General features: G+C 46.0%; 1 protein-coding gene across 2 annotated transcripts in view; it reads right to left on the reverse strand.

The window, feature by feature from the left end:
• The window catches only part of LOC114877289, a 103,152-nt gene that overhangs the window by 57,771 nt on the left and 23,452 nt on the right, over window positions 1-21,929 (reverse strand). For both annotated transcript variants that reach the window (XM_029189671.2, XM_029189670.2), the window contains exon 2: window positions 3,138-3,191. The gene's annotated coding sequence lies outside the window, so the exon portion shown is untranslated. The remainder of the gene's footprint in view (window positions 1-3,137; window positions 3,192-21,929) is intronic.

Genomic DNA, 21,929 nt, shown 5'->3' on the forward strand with positions numbered 1-21,929 from the left:
TGCGCCTATGTGTTGAACCACTCCTTTAAACGAAGCAGCATCGAGCAAAGCTGGGCCCCTGGCTATCGAGAAGAAGCGAGAGAAAGATACGGGTTAAGAGAGAGGGGGTGTAAGGGTCGATGGAGGGAGAGAGAAAAATGAAAAAGTCACCGATGCCATGCGAGCGACGTGACCTCTCGTCGGTGACCCCGGACGAACCGGCCGACGACGAAGGAGGAAAGGGGAATGCCAGACCTCAGGCTACGTTCACAGTTCGCCGAAAAAGGCGTGCTACACAACCGGCACGCCGATTGTGTTGACCGGTCAACGTGCCTCCTTTGACGGTCGGCTTCTTACCTTTTCCTGCTCTCATCTTAATTTATAGCCAATACCGATAGAAATATTCTCCTCTACGACTTTTTCCAGCAAAGATATTTCAAAATACCATTTGGAAAAATGAAAAATCCTTCATTTTCTTTTGCTGGACAAGTACCTTTTTAACTGTACAATGTCCCCTTTGTTTAAGATCAATTGGACCTTAGAAGGTTTCGTCTGATAAAAGCACGGTGGCTCGTTAGGAAAGCCAATTCCAGCGTACGTTAACTCAAAGAACGTACCGCTAGAATCGGCATCCTCTTTCAGAAGCGAAAGCTTTCCCGTTTTAGGCCGTCATGTCAGCCCGAAAGAGGCTCGAGTGCATCGAAGGGGACAGGGTTCACGCGGTTCACACGCGCGCGGAAGTGCCGGGACACTGGAGCTTTAACGACCGGAATTTGTCTGGCCAGGCAGGTACACGATACGACGGACCAGGAAGGCAATCAGGAAGCGAAGAAAGTCGAAGGAGACTAACGAGTCGTACTAGGAATGGATAAATAGGTAGTCGTCCTCCGACCACTATTTTCTTTTCATGGTGATGGCGAGAACCACCGTCTACCTGTCGTTAGATAACTAAGAGTATTCAAAAAATATTTTTCCATAAAATTCTATGAATTTCTCAATTCATAGGGACACTTGTTCATCGATACCTGACAAATTCCAACGATCAAAAGCGTAGGCACGACGATGTGGCCATCGCGGCCTCTGCGTGCCACGTTCGCTCCCAAGTATGATACTCGAGACCGTGGATTGACCCTTACGGTACCTCGAACGTCGATGCTTTAATTACGACCAACTCGTACCTCTCGTTTTTTCAATTTCACAACCGTTCCACCCTCGACCAAGGTCAAAGATACGAGGCCAGGTTGGGAACGTAACGAACTCGATCGATCGGTAATCTATCCTTCGTTAACAATCCTGACATTACGACCTGGATTAGATAAGGATATCTTTTCACATTGTCGTAAATGGAGGAGGAATAAAGTGGAATGGGGGAGAAGGGGGGAGAATAGATCGTCTACACGACCTCGAGTTATCCGACTGGATCGCTCGACAGTCCATTATCGATACGCTTCGGGCTGGGCTATTAAAACTATCCTCGTTGATCGACGTGGGAAATTGTTTAACAACCCAGCGATACCTGTCGATGAAATGTTTCAAGAATCAGAATTAGGTCGACGTGAAGTGGCAATTTTATTAATCGAACTTGATGAAATAACGGTTCCGATATTGCAACAGCCGAGGCAGAAGGTTTTTATAAATAAATATTCTCTTTAACAATTGCATCCTCTGAAGACATCTCCTTGAAAGGAACATCAAGCGCTATCAAGGAAGGCTTCGAATCGTTCCAATCTCTTCTACCATTTAAATTCCACCTCTAACGACATCCCTCCCAGAGTCTAACTGGCTGACCTCTGTCCCGTAGCTCGAGGAACGCATCCTCGGCTTCCTCGTGTCCCAGATCCCGCTTCTAATAACCGCGCCACGGCAGCCGCGGTATCCGCCCATAAATTCCCACGGGTCAGCGGAAAAATCGAGCCAGGTTTCCCGCGAAATTGTCCTACATACGGTGGTGGCGGTCGCGAACTTGCCGTCCGCTCGCTCGAGCATCCTCCTTTTCCTCCTCGCCTCTTCGTATACCCTCGGGCAATAGGCACGACCGACTGGCTGTCAGTGTACCTGCCGGCCAGACAAATTCCGCCCATTAAAGCGTTCGAAACGTCGTCGTATGGCGGCTTTGAACCCGTTCGAAAACTCCTCTGTGCACTGTCGAATATACAGAGTGTCCAATTTGAAAGTTGCGCATTTTCCAGAAATAGAATTCTGAAAATTTCAATTTCAATTCCAAGCGATGGGATCGCTAGGGATTTTCAACTGTTGACCCTCGTTCGAATCAAAGTCATCTTCGGTGCTCTCGATTGCCACCGTCACGAGTCTCGATGAAAAAAGGAAGAGGACCCGATGCATCCGAAGGACAGCTATGACCCCGGCGCAAAAACGGTCACGATATCTCTGACGCAGTCCATGAGAGAGGAACAGGTAACGAGCGATCAGATTTCTATCGGGCAGAGTCTCGAGGTCTGTTCGCGAGCTCTGCCGTTGCTTCGCAATTTTTCTCCGTTCGATCGAACGACGAACCGTTTCGGTGGACTGTTCACCAGGGGACATGCATCGCCGATGAGAATATGACCCCTGCACGTACGAAGCGAAGCGTACAGGCGTCGTGGCGCGTCTCTACAGGCTCGACAGCCATCGACATAGGACGCCGATGGTGATGGCTGCGCTACGCGTCCTGGTGTGGGTGATGCGGTCGTTGGATGCTGGTGGGAGTACCGCAAGGGTCAATCGACGTCCCACCATTATACAGGGTGTTCGCGAATGTTAAAGCAAGTGAAAAAGCTTTCTTGCTCTACGTAATTAACCCTTTCGGTGGTAAATGCTTTTGAATTTTAATTTCTATCTTGCTCCCTTTAAATACAATTTTTCGAAAAATAAATAAGAAAGTCAAATTGACCAAGTGTACATCCGCTTTATCGGTCAGATTTCATAAAAAAGTAAGAAGAGTGAAAATAAAGCTCGAGGCACGCATGAAATCGATCGTAAAATGAACTTCCTGATACCTCTCTGTTTCTTGCATAATCGAAGGCAAACAGGAAGTCGTCGAAGCAGGACGCGATCAGCGTTAGAGTATCGACGAATAAAAAGTATCGGATTTAAAAACGCGTTAATTGATCTCGGATGACTCGATGAAAAAGGTAGTATATGTAGATGTTTCGACTTACCGACAATCTCGATGCTCTCTCCCCGTGGATGATCCGCCGGGTTTCCTGTCGTTCCTGGAAAGCAAACGAACGACATTGTAAAAACAGTTACTGATAATGGTAATAAACGAAACCTGAAATATTAAAATCTCGTAATTTAGATGAAATCGTAAACTCGTATGGAGCGATGATTACATTAAACGTCTTAAAAGTTTTAAAGATACGGCGTTTAATTATCGTTCTACTCTAGTTTTTTCGATTGATAATTTCTATTGGGAATCATTTGAATGATAAAAAGTATTCGATTTCACGTGTGAAAGGAAAATGAGCAGAAGAGGTAAAAAGAGCGACGAGGCATCGTTAACGAGCCATTTACCCGTTACGCCTTAATTTGTCCAATCGTGCATGCTGGTCTAACGACGATCAATCGTCAGAATTAACTTTCTGCTTCATTTGCGGCCTCGAACGATCGTTAAACCGGCTACGGGCTAACACGCGCCTACGATTCGATCGATTGTAAAATTTAACGATCCTACAACGTTAGAGTGTGTTAATCTAGCTTGAATATTAATCTTCGATTCATCTACCGCCTCTTTGATTGCTCGATCCTAACGAAAGGTCAAGTTCAAATCGCTTGTAATTCGATCTTGTCGAATTTACACCATTCTAATAACAATTATCGATCAACTAACCGAAATATCCTCAGGCATTTCCTCTAGACCAGTCGAAAGAAAAATGTTAGGGAATTTCCGGAGGAAACCGGGCTGATTTAACTGGAATCTGGAACGTGTCCGTGGAAAATGCATTATCTATCGAACGTGTTCACCTATCTGCTCTCTTTCTCTAGGTACACGTGTGTCGTGCACCCACACGAGGCTGATTCGAAGCACGTCGATACGGTTACCTAATCACACCGGTGCTCCATCGTCCACGGCATTGTCTCTCGTTCCCTTCCTTCGGCTCTGCCTTCTATCCACGCTGTCAGGTCCTGGCCGAGTTCAACGACGCGTGAACGCAAACTTTACTCGTTCCATTACATTTTCTACTTGGATAATCCGGTGCAGCTCTCGAGCCTGTTCACCGAGACACGCGGTGTCACGTTCCTCGACTGGTACCCTTGCAACAATGTGCACGCGCCGATCAGACGATTCCAGACGATGTATCTTGAACTGTTCGATGGACAGGTGATCGATACCTTTCTCTTTCTGTCGATTAATCAGACCGACCAAAATGTTCTCGATTGTTTTGTAACCAGATTATCTGGGAAGTTCTAGAGCTAGAGGATACGAAGAACGTTCGCTGACAAGTAGTAATAAACGTCAGTGAAAACGGTCCAAGATCAGCCGAGATACATCTAATTGATCTCAGAGGAATAAGATAATAACCGCATAAATATCTACGTGGCGTGATTGTTGTCAGCGAGCCAGGGCGAGCAATGGTAACCGACTGAACGTCCAAGATGAGCTACCGACATATCGCTCGCAGATAGATGCAAAGATACGCTGGACAACCAGCAATAACAATCTTATTCGCTGTCATTCTCACGTGACTCGTGTCTCCTTCCATTCGAAGCTTCGACTTCGAGAAAACACCCTCGCTCTTCTCCGAAGAAGAAAAAGTACCTCGTATCCTTGAGATTACCATCTATCTTCTCGATAAATAAAAAGAAAAGTCTGTTCTCCAAATAAAATCCTCCGAAATCATCCTCTCATTCTAAATAACCAGTTCCTCGCTTTCACCAGAAGAAGAAGTACTCAATAACTCGGTCCCCGTCTTCAACCCCAAAACAAACAACAAAGAACCACCGGCAACAGGCTCTCTGCCAAATAAGCCATAAAATCCTGTAAAATCTTTCTTCCCTCTTAATTTAACAATCCTTCACTTTCACTGACAGAAGAAGAAGTGCCCAATATCCTTGAGTTATAAGCACCACCCTTCTGCCCTGAAAGAAAGAAAGGAACAAAGAGGGAGGTCGATAAATTTTCCTTTCGCGCGATGGCGAGCAAAGGGCGCGAAACGAAATACGGAGGTGGTCGGTGATATAGTGGAGGGAAAAGGTTAAGCTTCGAGAACTCGAACGATACTTTATAAGCATGGTTCGTAGGAAAACTGGTATAGGGTGAGATGACTGGAAGCGTGGAACCGCCGAGAGGATTCCTATTATATCCAGCTTGCTATCCGCGTTATCCACTTGGATTAAGCGTATCCCCAATGAAATTGGTACCACTCGCAACATTGAAGCATACACCATCTACGATTCTCTCTTTCTTCCTTTCTCTTTTTCTTTCATCCGTAGCTCGCTTTGCCTGGCTTGGCTCTGCTGCCAGCAATAAATATGCTGATTAAGCGGCAACGTAGCGCCGGTTAATTTGCAGTATATCAGTATCCAACAGTGCATTTTAATTGGTCGTGAAGCATTATTGCAACGTATAATCAATGACGCTACGCATCAACGACCGTACCTATTAACGCACCGAACAGAAACGGCTCGAAGATCTGAGAAAAATTCGTCGATTCCTATCGGTGAAATCGATAAGACGTGACTGCGATCGATGTGCCTAATTCTTGAGTAATTTATCAGGCACAGAAATTTTAGAAGATCTTCCAGAACCTCGTAGGATCCAGAACACCGTAGCCTCGCGGCGTAAAGTTATTAATCCCGGGGATACCGAGCTCATAAATTCGATTTCAAGACACTCGCCTCCCCCGTCGCGGCGAAAACCGATTTCACACTGATAATTGCGATTATCCATTAGTCGAGCAGTCGCGGCAGGTTATTCATTGGAACGTCGTGGATACAATGCGAGCCGCGGGCTGTTGCGAAACGTGTCGTTGCGGATTTCGTTGCAAAATCGTTAAAAGGTCTGCTGGCAAGAGCGCGACACCGATCCTCGCGAGGCAACCTTGAAGCGTCGAAGCCTAGATGCACCGGCGAGCGTGAGACCACGTCCTATTTAGCTACATCGATGCACTTTGCAACGGGGAATCGAGATCGCGATACTTTTCATCGTTTCACAATTCTATCTTACGGACAGACCGCACGCTTCCACCCCGGAATTCCACTCGAGCCACCTGAACCTTAACGGGGCGAATTCGATGAGATTCGACAGGTGAGCCATTAGAAAGACCAGTTTTGAGACACCCGGTGCACGATCACCTAACCCGTTGCTCAACTTGTCTCGCAAGAGCATAACCTTTGCAGAGGACAGACTACGCGCGGTTCGAGGTGGATAGAAGGAGAAAGGCTGAGCGAAAAGGCAAAAGGAAAGCCGGTACACAGGCAACGAACCGGCAATTATCGTAGCGTTGGATAGGAGCTCGCGTTATTGCGACCGGCTGCCAGAAGCCTGTAACTCGGTAATTTAGAGGCGTTGTTTGGCTGCCGCCACCGCGGCTTACGAGACACCCTTTTCCCTTTCCACTAATCGCGCCGATAACGCCTGTTCCGCGTCAAACCAGCCCCGGCGAATCCGGTTGCGTGACCGCGAAAATCTATTTGCTTTCAAACTGTTATCTTTTACTACCGGTACACTTACTTAAACCGCTTGTATTCCGCCACTTTGTCGCGCAACTGGATCGTTCATCGTTTACAGATCTTCCCGATGATTTCTCCATTAAAGAGTGCATATGGGATTAGGTAACCTTTGTATTCTTTTTTTTCTGTATTTATGGAAAAATAATTTCCCTAGTGGCATCAAAGTGGTAAGACTTGAAATATAGCTTCAAGCGTCCCACTTTTCCTCTTGCACTTACCATCTTCAACCTTTCACCTCAATTTCCATAGACCCCCATATATCCTTCCATCGCTATCGAAACGAGTTTCTTCCCCATAAAAGCAGCCCCTCGCTCGTCACACTAACGACCCCACAAACTCAACCGTGACCCGATGGTAACGCTAAAAGCAATCGGGGCCGAGTAGCTCGTTGCACCGCGTTGCACCGGCGCAGATACGATGCATCGCGATGGAACTTCCGTTTCTAAAAGCGTCTGGCGATTAACGAGATCCGGCCTCCCAGATAAGCGGGTCGGCTCGGTTCGTTCATTCAATTAGCGCGTTATTCGCGCGAGCCGCGCTCGTAACTTGGCGAACGGTGGCCAGAGCCACGAGTTATGACGTTTCCTTCGCACGACCATAAAGATTACGCGGCCGGGCCTTATCTGGCCACGAAATCGCTCGACTATCCGGCGAAACTATCCTCTCTGTTTACGAGTCTACAACGTCGCCGGCGACGTAACCGCTGATAACGGTCGGGTAATTGCAGCTGCGATCACCGCCACCAACACCACCTTCCGCTCCATCCCGGTACACCTTCTTCTTCTCGTTCTATTCCGAGCATCGTACTGTTCCCAACACGCCCACGCTTTCAACTAACCAGATATCCTTTCGATTATGGAATTCTCGGGATCACTTATTGTTACCTCCAAGGAATTTCTTCTAATCGGATTTCGATTTTAGATTTATATAAAAATCAATCGAGCTGACCTTCCACGTGCCCTAAACAATACTCAATTAAACAAGAACGCCAATTACTAAGATGGAAGGTTCAGTGTCGAGGCACGTACACGCGGACCAGAGATCCTTGTAAGGATCCGTTCCAAGTGGAGGACGAGCATTCCTGCGGAACGCGACCGCTTTTTCGGCCGATCGTCCGCGGAAAGTTAATTTCGTTTATTAGAAGAGAGGAACGGGCACCTACCACGCTCGAACCAGTTTCTTCGTCTACGTGCTTCGACGAAATTTTATTTCGGGCGCGTTCCACTGAACGATTATCCTTACCGAGAAAATATGGAGGTAAGGAGAGCATCCAGAAAAACGAACGTCCAGGTCTCGACCAAAGGATCGCGATTAGATGCTCCTGGAATTCTTCATTCGACCAAAGATGAAATCGTATAGCTTCGAACACGTTGTTTCGTAGGTAATCGTCGACGGTATTCAGCGGTTAAATAGCCGGTGAAAGGTGAGGGAAACGCGAATCTTCGAAAGTGGGTAAGGAGAGTCGGCCGTTGTTCGCGAGGGTCGCGTGGCGCGACAATTAAGCGATTAAAGACGCTCGGCGTCGATCGCGGTCGCTCGATTGAGCAAGACGCGCGATGACGCACGACGCCGCCGTTTCAAGCGTAATTTCAACGGATTACATGAAGCAATCGGCCGATCGGTTACAAGGATCTCTTAATTGCCACGATTTTGTACGCTCCGACCACGCGCGTGGGGCAGAAATGTTTCTACCTCGCTTCGACATCTTTCTAGAGAAACTTTCATAATTTTACACGTGTCCAGAACGATCGAGCAAAATTAAGTTTGCTTATTTCATTTCTACGAGACAAGCAAGTTTGTAGAACAAAAGTAAGAGACAATATTACTGTTTCAATCAGACGCGGTCTATAAAGAGTAAACAGCCTCGAGTAACAGCTTGTAACGAGCTTGTTTCAGCCTCGTTTTCCGGATGAAATCGAGCCATTGTCGCAGAGAAAAACAGGAGAATCTCCTAAGAAACTGATCGGAACGATTAGAAAACTAGCCGACGAAATTTCCTTGGTCGCCTCTTCCTCTTTGAGGTGAGGCTGAAATCGGCGCGGCATGGCACTCGGCTCGATTACACGCGGTCATTGCAACGAGCGTTCGATTAGCGCGTCTAATTTATCGGCTGGTTTACGCGCGGCTAGCTGAATACGGTTACACACCTTTATTGCCGCGTAGATATGCTAATGCAACGCGATAGTTGGCCAATATTCCGCTGTTCTCTCCTCTCGCGACTATCGGCAACGATCGCGAAACCGCCTTCACCCAACTGCAACCGCCGCGTCGCTTCTTCTCTCGATTCGGTTCGATTTCGTTCCGCGAGTTACGGCCACCTTGACCCTTATCTCTCCTCCTTCCCTTCTTTACCCCTTTTTTACCGTACGAGGGTGGAATTTCTTGCCCCGTAGATGCCTTTCCTTTCCGACTTACCTTTTGCGAACAGAAGGAAGAGAAACACGAAAGGCAACTTGAATTTCATTTTTTCATCAACTAGTTTTATAGAAGATGGAAATTCAAAAACCTGATTTTCCAGCAATTTACCTATCAATAATTCGATCAATTAAATCAACGTCGGAATAATCATGAATTCTCGTTCGGTTTATAGTCTAACCGCTAATTCAATGATACTAAATCACACGGGAAATCGATTTCCAGATGGAAGATAGAAACACCCGTGCGCTTATGTATTTCAATACTGAAAAGGCAAGGAAACAAGCCACAGGAATTTCAACGATTTAAACAGAACAGCCACTTTAGAGGATTACTTTATGAACGAATGCTCGTTCAAGCATGTTAATCAGCAGCATCTCGACAACGATCATAACCACGCGTGCCGTATCGAGGATATAACGAACGGTTCGTCGAGTTTCTCGTTTCTTTTTATCCTTTCGAGTATCGAGCCTCGCTGTACGTCGTGGAGGAATTTCACGGGTAAATTCTTGGCGCGTCGAACGTGGCCCGGTTCCAAGTAAAATTTCCTCCTGCCTGGCCGACTCGAACCTACCGAACCGGTGACCCAGTGACGTACTGAACAAAGCCTGCCCCGTACTTTGCTCCTCGAACTTTTTCACCGATGGCACGCGAAGAATTAAACTGGTAACCGCTGTTGAAGACTGAACGAGTTTCTAAAACGTTTGTTCGTCCTTTAACGCAAATGTAGGTAAGAAAATTCTATCTATTTTATAACCTATTTTTCTATAACACGGATAGGCAATTAACTTTCCATCATCTTTATTTCTCTAAATAATATATCAGGCACCGTGAACTTTTTTCCCCTCTTATTTGAAACTTTCTCGTTCGACCGTACGTTTAATAGTACACTCGTCCTTGGTCGGTTGTAATCGAGCATTTATCGGGGTTAGATTAATTATCTGTCACGTTAACGACGCTTTCACTTGCCCCTCGCCTTTCCAAACGTCCTCAAGTCCTTTACAATTGCACCGTGACACTCTTTTCAAAGGATACCCGTACGTTATTTCGCTTAATGTCTTCGTCCTGATTAACACCAGATTGCCTTGCCGCTCGAACACGTTCGTTTACTTAAAACGAAGGTCGTCAGGAACGTTATTTACGGTACAGTCAACCCCTAACTCGCCGCCAGTTACCTTTCCCTCTTATTTTCTACTTCATAGTAGCAATTAACGAAACAAGTAATACAACCTCGAGATTTCAATTGAGACGTTTCAATTTTTTATTCTTACGTTGTTACCCTCTGCGAAAGGGGTTGAACGTCTAATTTAACCACTCGCGCAACCATGAAATCTCGAAAGAGGCGAACAGTCGGGAGGACCGGAACATAAATAACCCGGAGACGGTCGTACGGTCGAAACTTTATGGTAATTGTTTCTCGAGGCTTTCGAGTTTAAGTCATGCCCATCCGAAGTCTTACTTTCTACGTTTCAATGGCGCTGCTCAGCGGACACGTTGATAACCGTAATTGTTCCCCGAAACCGTCCGCTTGGAAACTTTCATCAACCTAATTTTTTCTCTAGTTAAGAATGTCATTAACACGCGAGGCTCGCGTGTCTTTTCGTCGGAAAACGCATCGAACGTAAAATCCTGGCTAACTAAATCGACGATTGTCCCAGCCGCTCCCTAATTAACGCCGAACACGTGGGACAAGGAGGGGGAAACCGATTCGACGGCAGGGTGCGGTCTCAGGGTGCGCCCCGACGCGTCCATCGCAGACAAGAGACGAAAAAAGAAACGCGAAAAAGAGCGGGGAAGAAGAACGAAAAAAGGATAGTAAGAAAGAATCAAGGGTTGGGCCACCGACGTTGCGAGATTGGGAAATCGAATGGCAAACGGCTACGAGATGGATAGAACAAAGGAGAAAATGTGTCTGGAATGACAACGACTGTCGCAACGATAGCTGCGGGTCTATTGTGTTTGCTTAACGCTAACGCTCGGTGCGACTTTAATTGTCGACTGTCGATCGGCTGGCTAGGAATTCCGCTTAGCAGCCTCGATTAACACGCTTCTGTGCCGGTCGACAGAGCGGAGAAATCATTCGTGACATCGTCGACGGGTTCTTCGTGATGCGTCTGTGATCTGAACGAGCTGGCATATAGAAATGCAATAACATTAGACGTATTTAATTCATTACTTTCTTCCATCAAGAAATTGATCGCTTTCACCCACCCCCACCCCTATGATTTCCCTAATGAAAATATCCTCCACTCTAGAAAAGTGTAATAAATTATAGCTCGACGAAAATATAATTCTGTCAGCCAGATAGCTGAACAAGGTAATAACTTACTCTATCTTATCGATATAGAAAAATGAAATGAGAAGTCTCGGGAGGCTAATATGTTCAACCTTTCTTCCTTTTTTCAAGCTTTCGCTTCGTCGAACTTTTCCAATGATTTACATCGAACGGACGATTAAAACGTTCAGTAGTCCGTTGAAAATATTACACCGTTCGACGTTTCAGCTATCGGACCGACGTAAAGCGCATTTCTCGGTCAGCGTACACACGCATAGTCGGAAATTTCTCTGAAATCCTTCTCTAGCGACTTTCTAACATGCATCACGATTAAAGAGGTTACCGAGCCACGATTTCAGCTAATTGCACGTGTTCGCGGCTGTACACCGATCTGGTTAACGGGCCAATAAAAAGGCTGGATCCGCGCCGGTGATCGCGTGCCCGGCGTTACGGACGAGTTTCGTTCGAACGTCGAAAGTAACCGCGGAAATAATTCACTCGAATCATTTGTTTCTGTTTTTTTCCTTCTTGTAGACCGACAGTCCGGAAAATCTGTCTGTTATGGCGCGGAAATAAAACGTCGATCCAAAGTGAAACCTTGGCGAAAGAATAAATCTTAAACGTCCACGTAATTTATGCGAGTCTACAAATTTGAAAATCGAATTTTTCTGAAAATAAATGACAAGAATAGTGAACGATGGGGAAAAATGTTAAGATAGCCGAAAGCTTGAAAGCCTCGCGTGCCGGGTTTTGCACGCTCGCCAGAAAGCCCAAGCACATTTCCAGGGAAAAGAAAAGAGCGAGGAAGCAAAGGCAATTTAACCTAGTCTCTTAAATCGTCCAGAACGAAGCGCCGGGACGTTTCGTCGCGGATACTTACGAGGCTTGGTCACGAACGCCCAGCGAACTCGGTGACTGTCGGAATTTCCTCTCGGTGTCACGCGAAAAGTTAGAAAATTTCCCGTAAATCTCGTTTCATCGGCCGCGCGACAACCCCGATCTCCCATTAACCACCTTTCGAAACATCGATACTAAACTTTTAAACGGCGAACGATACGAGTATGTAATTTCTGGAATTGCCAGAAGCCTCGTGAAAAGGCAGAAAAGTCTTAACTGGTTTCATTGACGCACCGTCGAAGCGTTTTTAAGCGGAGCCGAAGAGGAGGCGAACGAATCGGTTTGCATACCGAGGTCCTGGCTCATCCTGGCTCACCACGCGACGAATGCCAATCCCACACGGGTTCGCTTTCTCGTCACGTATCAATAAACGTCTGTCGTTCCTTGCCACAGCTTCCTTGCAACCCCCGTGTAAAAGGCACGGTGAAAAATCCTTACCTCCTTTTGTGTTACCGCGGACAATAGCGTCTGCTTGCGAAACCGAGGATCGCGTGCGTGCGTTTTTCATTTACATGCGCCTCGTACATGGATTGTTTATACGGTTTGACACTTGAATATCCCCGTGAACATGTCCGCGCTGACACTGGCCTTTGATTATGGATTTCCTGGTCAGCGTACGAGACGATCGACATCGTTTCTTATCTCCTCGTCTACTCTCTTACCTCTTCTCTTTTTATAAATATGAACAATTTCAGCATTTGCAATGGAAGATGCGAAAGGGTCCCGAGCAGTTGACTTTTGAGAAGCGGGAAGGAATGTAAGGTGAATACTCGAGTTGGGGCACGTTCGTTTTTTAAAAGGGTTCGCCATGGGAAAACAAAGCAGTTGGAAGCGGTGCATTCCGTTTCGCGAGGTTATACCACGAAAATCGAGCGACGTTGTCCGTGCAACGAATGGCAATCCCACGCGTACTGCAACGCAACAAAGACTCGACTTTCTCGTCACGTATCGATAATACTTTGTCAAATCGTGTGTCGGTGCCGAGGCACTTCCTGTTCCTTCCTTCGTCCCTTGCACACGCTTCTCGTGATTTATGCGTCACAGTCTCTATAGAAATATTAAACCGTTCAAAGTTCGTTCACCCTCCTTTTATCTCTTCTCTCTTTCTCTAAAGTTTCTTTTTTTCTTTTTTTATTTAAACAATCTCAAACATAACTGCGAAGAATTATAGATAAATTGAGAATCACTGCTCGAGCTCGATCACTGTCTCAGAGGACTCTGACCCGTTTTTACGGTTCAATGATGACCTTAATGATCGTTATCGAGACTAATTGTCCGTGTACCCTAGACTGGTCAACTTTCTTTGATATCGAAATGCAAAAAGTGCTTAGCTTTGATGGAACGAAACGGGGAATAACTGTAGTTCGTGTATGAGAAGCAATAATGATTCTCAGCGAAACAAAGCGCAGAAACGATTGGTATAAATATCGATAAACGTCTTCTTCAATTTGTTTCGTTATCGTAAGAATTCTGATTACTCGTTAAGTTTCTCGAGATTCGAGGAATTTTGACCAGTCAGGGGAGTTTCAAGATCATCAGAAGCCCAGATATGCAAATCTGAGCCGTGAAATCGTTAAAAATTCCCATCGTCGTGTCAATGGAATGGATCGCGGTCACCATGAATCGAATCTTTTTCGGTCGTTCGATGTTGCATTCCTTTCCAGGAAACGCAGAATTTCGTCGTTGGAAATTAAATTGCGACAAGCTTGAGATGAGGCACGATGAATTTTAATTCGAGGGATCTCTAACCATCGATTAAATGAAACTTGAGAATGCTATTCTTTATTAATATACCTTTCCACTAATCCAAAGTGCAGATTCGAGTGAAGGAAAGTTACTTCTAACTCAACAATTTGTCGTAGGATTGCTTTCTAAAAGTATAGTATGTAAAATATTTCGTTTTTCGAGTGCAGTTATGTTGGTGCACACACGAATCGGGTGAAATTCAAATTGATCGATTATCGATCCTCGCAAAACGTTCGATCATGTTCGCGTCTCACGACTCACGAAAATGACTGTTAATAATTGCTAATGGCCGAGTAGGAACAAAGAGGGACCGTTAGTATTCGGCAGTAACGACGCAGGTCGAAGCGGTAACGTTAGATCGCGGCGTTTATATGCAAATTCGTGGCTCGAACCTTCTCACGTCGAACGATCGCGACGACGACGATGCCGCCGACTTCTATGCTGAATAAAGCCAAATTATTATTCAGATAGCGAGAGAGTACGCCGATCTATCGCCGTTCCTCGATCGCCGACCCATTAGTTATGCAACGCAGTCTGCTACGTGCACGTCCTGGTGTTTTCACCGTACACCGACCGACGAATAAATTAAACAACTAAGAAAAATCTTGAGAAAAATATTCCTTTTTCTTCGAATTCTGAAAGATGAAAGAAGAAAAAAAGATGGTGAACGAACGAGTAGGCGGAGATGAGAGTTACGGTAACGCACTCGATCTTCTCACTTGTTAGCGCTCGATCTTCCCTAGTGGCCGTTTCCATGGCTCGACAGTGTCAAGTTCATCGTTCAACGCTCGTCCTACGTGTGCTAACGCACTCGGCTACGCTTCCTCTTCGGCCATAATTATGCCTGTTGCGCAAAAGCTTGTACGACGACGTTCGTGTCTTCGTGCAACTGCGTGGCGGCCAACCGGAGACCTTCTTAGCGGTCTCGATCGACAGCTCGAGGTCGTTCCCCGATGCACTTCCTTCGTTTGCTTCGATTCCGAACCCGGAGCCTGTCCACCGTCCGGTTACGAGAAAACCTCTCGTCTTAGCTGATCACGAGCGCATCGACAATCGGGAATACGCGACGGACGATCCGGTTAAATTAAACTGTTTCTGATTTCATCGATGAACAATTCGTGAAACGATCAATTGCAACGTGAGAGAAGGGAGATGAAATAAAAAGAAACAAAAAAAAAAAATGAATCCAAGGTAAAAGAGAGAAAGGAAGATGATCTCACGATAGCAAAAAAGCGAAGCGTGTGCGCGCACAATACGCACTCGCCAACTCGCCGCTGCAATTACACGGCTGATAGAGTTTAACGACTGATTGTGAACGCCAAATTGCACGAGTCGAATCGAGGAAAATTCAATGGAGATCGACGATCTCGATGTCGTTCGATATTCGATTAATTGGATGAAAGTTACTCTTCCGAAACGAATCAGTGTAATTAATTGTTACCGAGTATTCCTTATCGATTTACGTAGTCATTCGATCATCCGTGTCAATGAAACGGTACGATTCATCCGATTTAATCACTCATCGAATATGAAAACTCTCTCTTTCTCTTTCTCCGTTTGCACGGCATTTTCGAGAAGGTGAAAAACCATGGGTTGGCTGAAAGCGATCCCTTGCGGAAAATCGCGTTAAGGTAAATGAAGCTTAAACGCGCGGAGAAACGAGTCCTTCGTGTAAATCATCCTGCTCGGACGGCTTCTGGTGTAATGACGCAGTAATGATATCGAGTTACACGGAGGCGCGAATTAGTAATATCCAATTTACATGCGCGACAAAATAATTTCCAGAGAGGCGGCTCGATAGTTAAGCGTTCGATGGCCGTTCGATGAGTACTCCCCTGCTCGTCATACGATTTCCACGGATACGAAATCGGATTATCGGAGAAAAATCTTACTTATGCGAAACCGGTCCAAGTTCGCGTTATTTCGTGGGAAGAAATCTCGGAAAAATATAGGTAGATTTTTCAAAAACGAGTCTCGATACCCGAGAAGTGGCTCAAGTCCGAATACAATTAGAATATTAAATTATAACTCTAAAAGATTAGCATCGTTCGAAGAAAAAATTGAGTGAATCGTTAATTTTGTCTCGGTATAACGAGCCAAGGAAATACCATGATTTCAGCTCAACTTACTAACTCACAATATAGCAACCTGCTCGTATATTCGCGAGCAAAAGCGGTCCTCTATAAAATTCCGAAGGTAAGAAAGATTCTCGCTAGGTGAACGAGCAGTATTTACATAGAGAAGCCGTAACTGGGACCAATTGGTCGTGTTATCGAGAAGGCTGGACAAGTTGTAGGAGAGAGAAGATGCTCGAGAGGCGGGGTTCGATGAACTTTTTCACCGCGTAACCATCTAATTAGCGTCGGCGTACGAAGTGTAGTCTAGGCTGGAACGTGACGTCACGTATTTATAAATAATTATTGGATAGAGGAAAGCGTGTATCGTCACGTTCAATGCCACCACGGACGTTCGTTCGCCGCGACTTGTAATTTTATTCGCGTCCGAATGGTATTCCTGATGACGGCAACGATCAGGCGTCCTTCAAGGATAACGCAAGCCATCCTCCCTTCTTCCATAGCTTTTCCCTACTCTTTCTACAGATTTTCTTCTCCCTCGGAGGCGAGCGGATTTGTTTGAATTTTCATGGCATCGTATTTTATAAATCGTACCATGATTTTATCCTTCTTATAATTTACTCGGCGATATTTCTCCCGTAAGCGTAACCGGTGATCTTGTGAAAGAGAAAAATTCATTCGAACGTTGCAAAAGCATCGGGGAGCATTAATATCGAGCGCTATCTTCTGACCATTTTGCTGTACAACCGCGTTTTACATAATACAACGTGTGCTAACCGTGTCCATTCTAGCCACAGACACGATCTCGATCACGCTAAAAGTGCGTGTCGAGATAGGAGAAAATGGAACGAGACACAATTACGCAAACGCAGGCTTATCGTCGATTCGATTGATCGAGTATCGACTACGCAACCCGAATCGTTCCTTACGGTACTTTCCTTCGGAAACTTTCCGATCACCGCAATGACGTTTCAATTACGACCAGAAAACTTTCTTCATCCATCTACTACTCGTTGCTTATTATCCGCGTTGGTTAAACGAGTTATTGTTATGTATGCGAGTCAATAAGATGGAACAAAAGAATTACCAAAGGCCTACGTACACGACTTAATTACATTACGAACATAATTTCCTAAGAGATGAAATTTATTCTTGCACTTAAGAAAATTTATTAAACATTCAAATAGAATATCATTGGAAATACCGTTTTTCCACTGCATATATTTCAGTTTACGCCGCCTTTAAGGATGCTTCTAAAGAAGAACGAAGCACGGGGCCGTAATAACGCAACTTCCTATGAATATATAATCATTTTTACCCCGGTTACATTCGCGCTGTTACACGACGTTTACAACAGACCCGTAAATAAAAGTACCGTACTTCAACATCAATAGGCAATGTAATTTATATTTGACGAATCGAGCCGGTCGATAGGATCCAATAACCAATAACGCTTCGTTTTATCGTCCTGTTTTGTTAGCATCGTTTCGGTCGGTTTTCAACGCGGGACGAGCGTTAATGGTCAATTAAACGTGCTCGTTATTGGCCGGCGCGTCTATTAAAATACAACCCACCTCTGCCAAGCAGCGAGAGCAATTAATCAGCGGGCGAATAAAATCGATGCAACGATTCGACGATTAAATTTAATCAATTTTAAAGGGAACCGCTTTAAAGATACCGGAGGGAAACTAGTGAATCATCTAACGAGGATGTACGCTTCGCGTCGCTTTGACGTCTCACCGACACACTATGGAATTAATTTAATCTTTCGAACGCATCTTCCTACACGTGTGGGAAAAGTACTTGGTTAGTTTCAATGCTACCGGTACGGGTACCGTGCGATTCAATAAGGCCAAGATTGCAACGTCCCTGACAAATAGAATGCATTTTATTCGAATCGTCGTTACGTCACTTGGAGATTCGCGTATCTTTACGTAACGAGATCGAGAGGATTATTTTTCAAAATCGAATTCAAAGTCTATCGCGGAGGAACACGGCGCGAAAGAGAGCTCGCGAAGCCAACCACCGAGCGTAATCTCTCGGTCGGTGGCGTCGCGAACGAGGCGACATCGTGCTAATTGCGGCTAATTACAGGATCGATAATAGCGATTCGCGGATACCGCACGTGCTTCCGTTGAAACGTAAACGTTCCACGGCTGTCGAAATCGAGCTGCTAGGAGCATCAATTACCGGGCAACGTACATAAATCGAATGGTAGCCAGAAAGGAGTGGAAACGCTTCCACGTTGCACGAGCCAGGACGACTGAAATAGAGAGGCGTGCTGCGAAACTAGTTTTTACCGTAAATCCGCCAAGCAAAAGGAGTCGGAAGAGTTGTCGTGCGACGACAGCGAGAGGATTGCCCGCAAACTCGACCACGAACACGACCTTCCGCGACAAAGGGACTGGCTGTCCCCTTGGCGCAAAAATAAATTCAAACCGCTTATAGAACATCCCCCTCCGCCTCTTTCTTGAAATAGTCTCCGGCAAACTCGTCGCCATGAATTTGGATTACGAGGACGAGACGTGAAATTACCTTTCATCCCGTTTCCTCGCTACATAACCCTTTGAATACAAATTACTAAGACAATAGAACCATTTAATTTTGAAAGGATTCTTCGCCGAGGATTCTCAAAACTTTCCGAGCGAACCCTTCGGAGGAAACCGATCGATCCCAGTATCGAGATTATCGCGCTATGCACCGGTCCAACTCGTGGCACGTTCTCCTACAGCGTTCCTATAGTCGACTTTCAAGGTCACGGTTCTCCAGAACGGGGCTTGGATGCACAGAACCGGCGTTGTCAGTGAAAACTAACCATCCAACCGTGGATGAGCTACGGCACGTTTAAGGGAACGTCGACCGATCCCTCACATTTCGGTAAATTAATTTTTAATTCGTTTGCTACACGGATTGAAATTGATACCATCGGTAAAAGAGAAGGAATTGGCGATCTTGAAAGCGAACTCGCCGGGTCTTCGTACGGGGATCTCGAGTTGCTTTTCAAGTAATCGGAATCGAAAAAGAGGAAACGAAAGAAAGAAGGAGGAGGAGGTGGAGGATTGTTGTCCCAAGCCATTGATCTCGAGGCAGAAAGAGGGATTGCTACTTTTTCAACGACGTTTCCACTTCTACCCGATACGTTCGAGCATCGAGTGGAAGAAGCGAAGTCGATTAACCGAACATAAATACATCTGTTGGGTCTGGTGAGTGGTAAAAGCGGTCGGAGCGTATCGAGCGTGTGCCGATCGCGTCCTCTCGATAGTATTCCCGGTGCCTTGCATTTCCCGTGGATCGAGAAGGATGCGCTCGCGAAAACAACAACGCAAAAAGCCGTTGATCCTGTTTCCTTCGGACGTCATTACACGCTGTAGGAATTATTATCGACGTTGATTTATTCTTTTCTTCTACGTCATTTTTTTCCTTTCATTCGCTCCTCTTCGAGTAGACAAGACTGCGCGATTCGTAGCCCGTTTTCCGCCTCGAGATCGCTGCACCCCGATAATTTTCATTACCGCTATGATCGATGAGAAAAATCATCCAGTCTCTTGTTCCTCCGAAGACAAATCGATCCATTGTCTTAAAGATCTCCGACGGTTTTTCATCGATCCTGTCGTATTTATCGGTCCTTTCTCTCTTGCGTAATAATCGCTAACAGATAGATCGTTACAGATAGATTAAGAATCTATTTATTAGGCATGTGCCTTCGAACCGATGGAAAAACGAAAGCGTGCGATTTCGATGGATCACTCTCCTCGCAGCAATCGTCCGTTCGCGTTCGTTAGCGAAACAAAAACGTAATAAGACCGCCCGTGAAAAGAGGAACGCGTATCCGCGTGCACGCATACACCGGATCCACGGTGTGCAAAAAGGCAGAAAGCAATCACGATCAGGCCCGAATATGGGCGAGTAAGGTCAGGGTGCGAACGCAGCTGAGAACGAGGAATGCCATTACGCGCGTTTCGAAGTTGCCGCTCGAACTGACCGCCCCTCTCTCTCTTTCTCTTTCCTGTTCTTTCTTTTGCCCTGGAGAACGGCTGAGGTTCTCGATATATACAGAGAGAATTAGTTAGGAAAGTGAATTAGATCTAGGATCGAATTCTCATCGAAAGGTGATCCAGAGCAAGAATTCGATAATATTTGATCTCTGAACAAGACGAAGTGCTTGTAACTCATCCCTTAGGAAAGGGAATCGTGGCGGCCCGATGGTAGGGAAGGACAATCTGGATACGTCCCGCCACCGAGTTACGCGGTTATTCGAAAGCCGTGGCGCAGGATATATAATACATCGCGTGTGTTTCGAGGCGAGTGCACACTGCACACAACGCGACGTGCATCGCAATGCAGCGTAGCCAGCATAAAACAAGCTGCCATACATGGGGCGACCGTCAGCCGACTCCGGGTTATAGCAGGACCAGCTCGCTTCGAGCACCGCGGCAAGACAGAAGGGAGGGAAACGGCCGAGTCGAGCTGAGACGATGAAAAGGGACGAAGGGTGAAGAGGTATCGAACATCGAACACGAAGGAGAAAGAAGAAGAGACAGGAGAGAACGTGGAGGCAACCGAACGAGGAATCGAAGATCGAAAGGGACTACACCACGGTTAGAGGGAACGAAACGGACGAGAATGGCTCGAAGAGGATAAAGAGAGTTGGTGCACCGTGTTATCCATGGGTTAAAGTAGAAGGCGAGCTACGAGGCCGTGTTCGTGAAACCAGGCCTCTCCAGATAAGCTCGACTCGCTCTGCTTACGAACGTACCGCATGAAAAGGTCTCGAAAGAAGACACCCTTCGTCTCCTCGAACGGCGATTTTCGTTCAACCTCCTCGGAACGGTAACAGCCAATCGAGAGGATATGGAGAGAAAAAATTCGAATTAATCGTCGGACAGAGAAAGATTAGATTCAACGATCCACGATGTCCCACTTTCAAATACAATTGAGTAATCCCTATTCGCTAAGATTCTCGTGAAACACTCGATAATACTTAGTTACACAAAGAGGCTTATGGTACCTTTTCAGGATCGCTTATTCCGAACAACTATCCCCCCCGGGTCAATGGCTCCTTTCTCTTTCAACACGTGTAATCCAGGCTAAAAGATACAATTAATGGGTGACCGAATGCTTCTACGAATCTCTATTGTACACTTCTCTAATGTCGACGAAAAAAAAAAAAATGGCCCCCTCGGTCAATAGCCCCTTTCTCCATCAACTCTCTCTCTCTCCCTCCCTGTTTCTTTTCAACTCCAGTTCTAGATCCCGGGCTCGCATGTTAGAGCGTCGATTATTCACGCCCACACGTTGCACCGTGCGTACAATGAATCTAACATTAAGGTAGAAACACAACGACGCGATTTAGAGAGCTGTAACGCGCCCTCTCGACGCGGTTCCGTGATAGATTAACCCTCGATTAACCCGCATTTCACCGTGAATTCCATTTCGGATCGTTGACACCGGGATAACGCGGCAGAGAGTTGTGAAATTTCGTTTAATTTATTCGATGATTAATGAGAAATATATCTGTCACGGATACGATGAAATGTAGAACAAAGCGACCGCAACGATTCTACAATTAGCGGAATAATTGCCGAGGCTATGGTCGTTGGTTGAAAGACGGCACGCGCGCGAGTTTCTCGCGTTAAGATCGAATTCCTGTAACCTTGTTAAGCGGTGGTTACACGGCGTTACACATATATCGGCAAAGGTGTCGAAGCAACACACGCCCACGCACGCGTGAAACCGACAGATGGATTAGACAGATACATACGCTTGTTCGCTTTCGAGCTGCTCCGAGCAACAGGAGGGATTAATCTTCCTGCAGGATGGAAATTAATGCTATTCCAGCTAGCTTCCGAGGCTTATTAGCTCCCTTATCG

Source organism: Osmia bicornis, chromosome 15 (genome assembly GCF_907164935.1).
Source record: "Osmia bicornis bicornis chromosome 15, iOsmBic2.1, whole genome shotgun sequence".
NCBI lineage: Eukaryota > Metazoa > Arthropoda > Insecta > Hymenoptera > Megachilidae > Osmia > Osmia bicornis.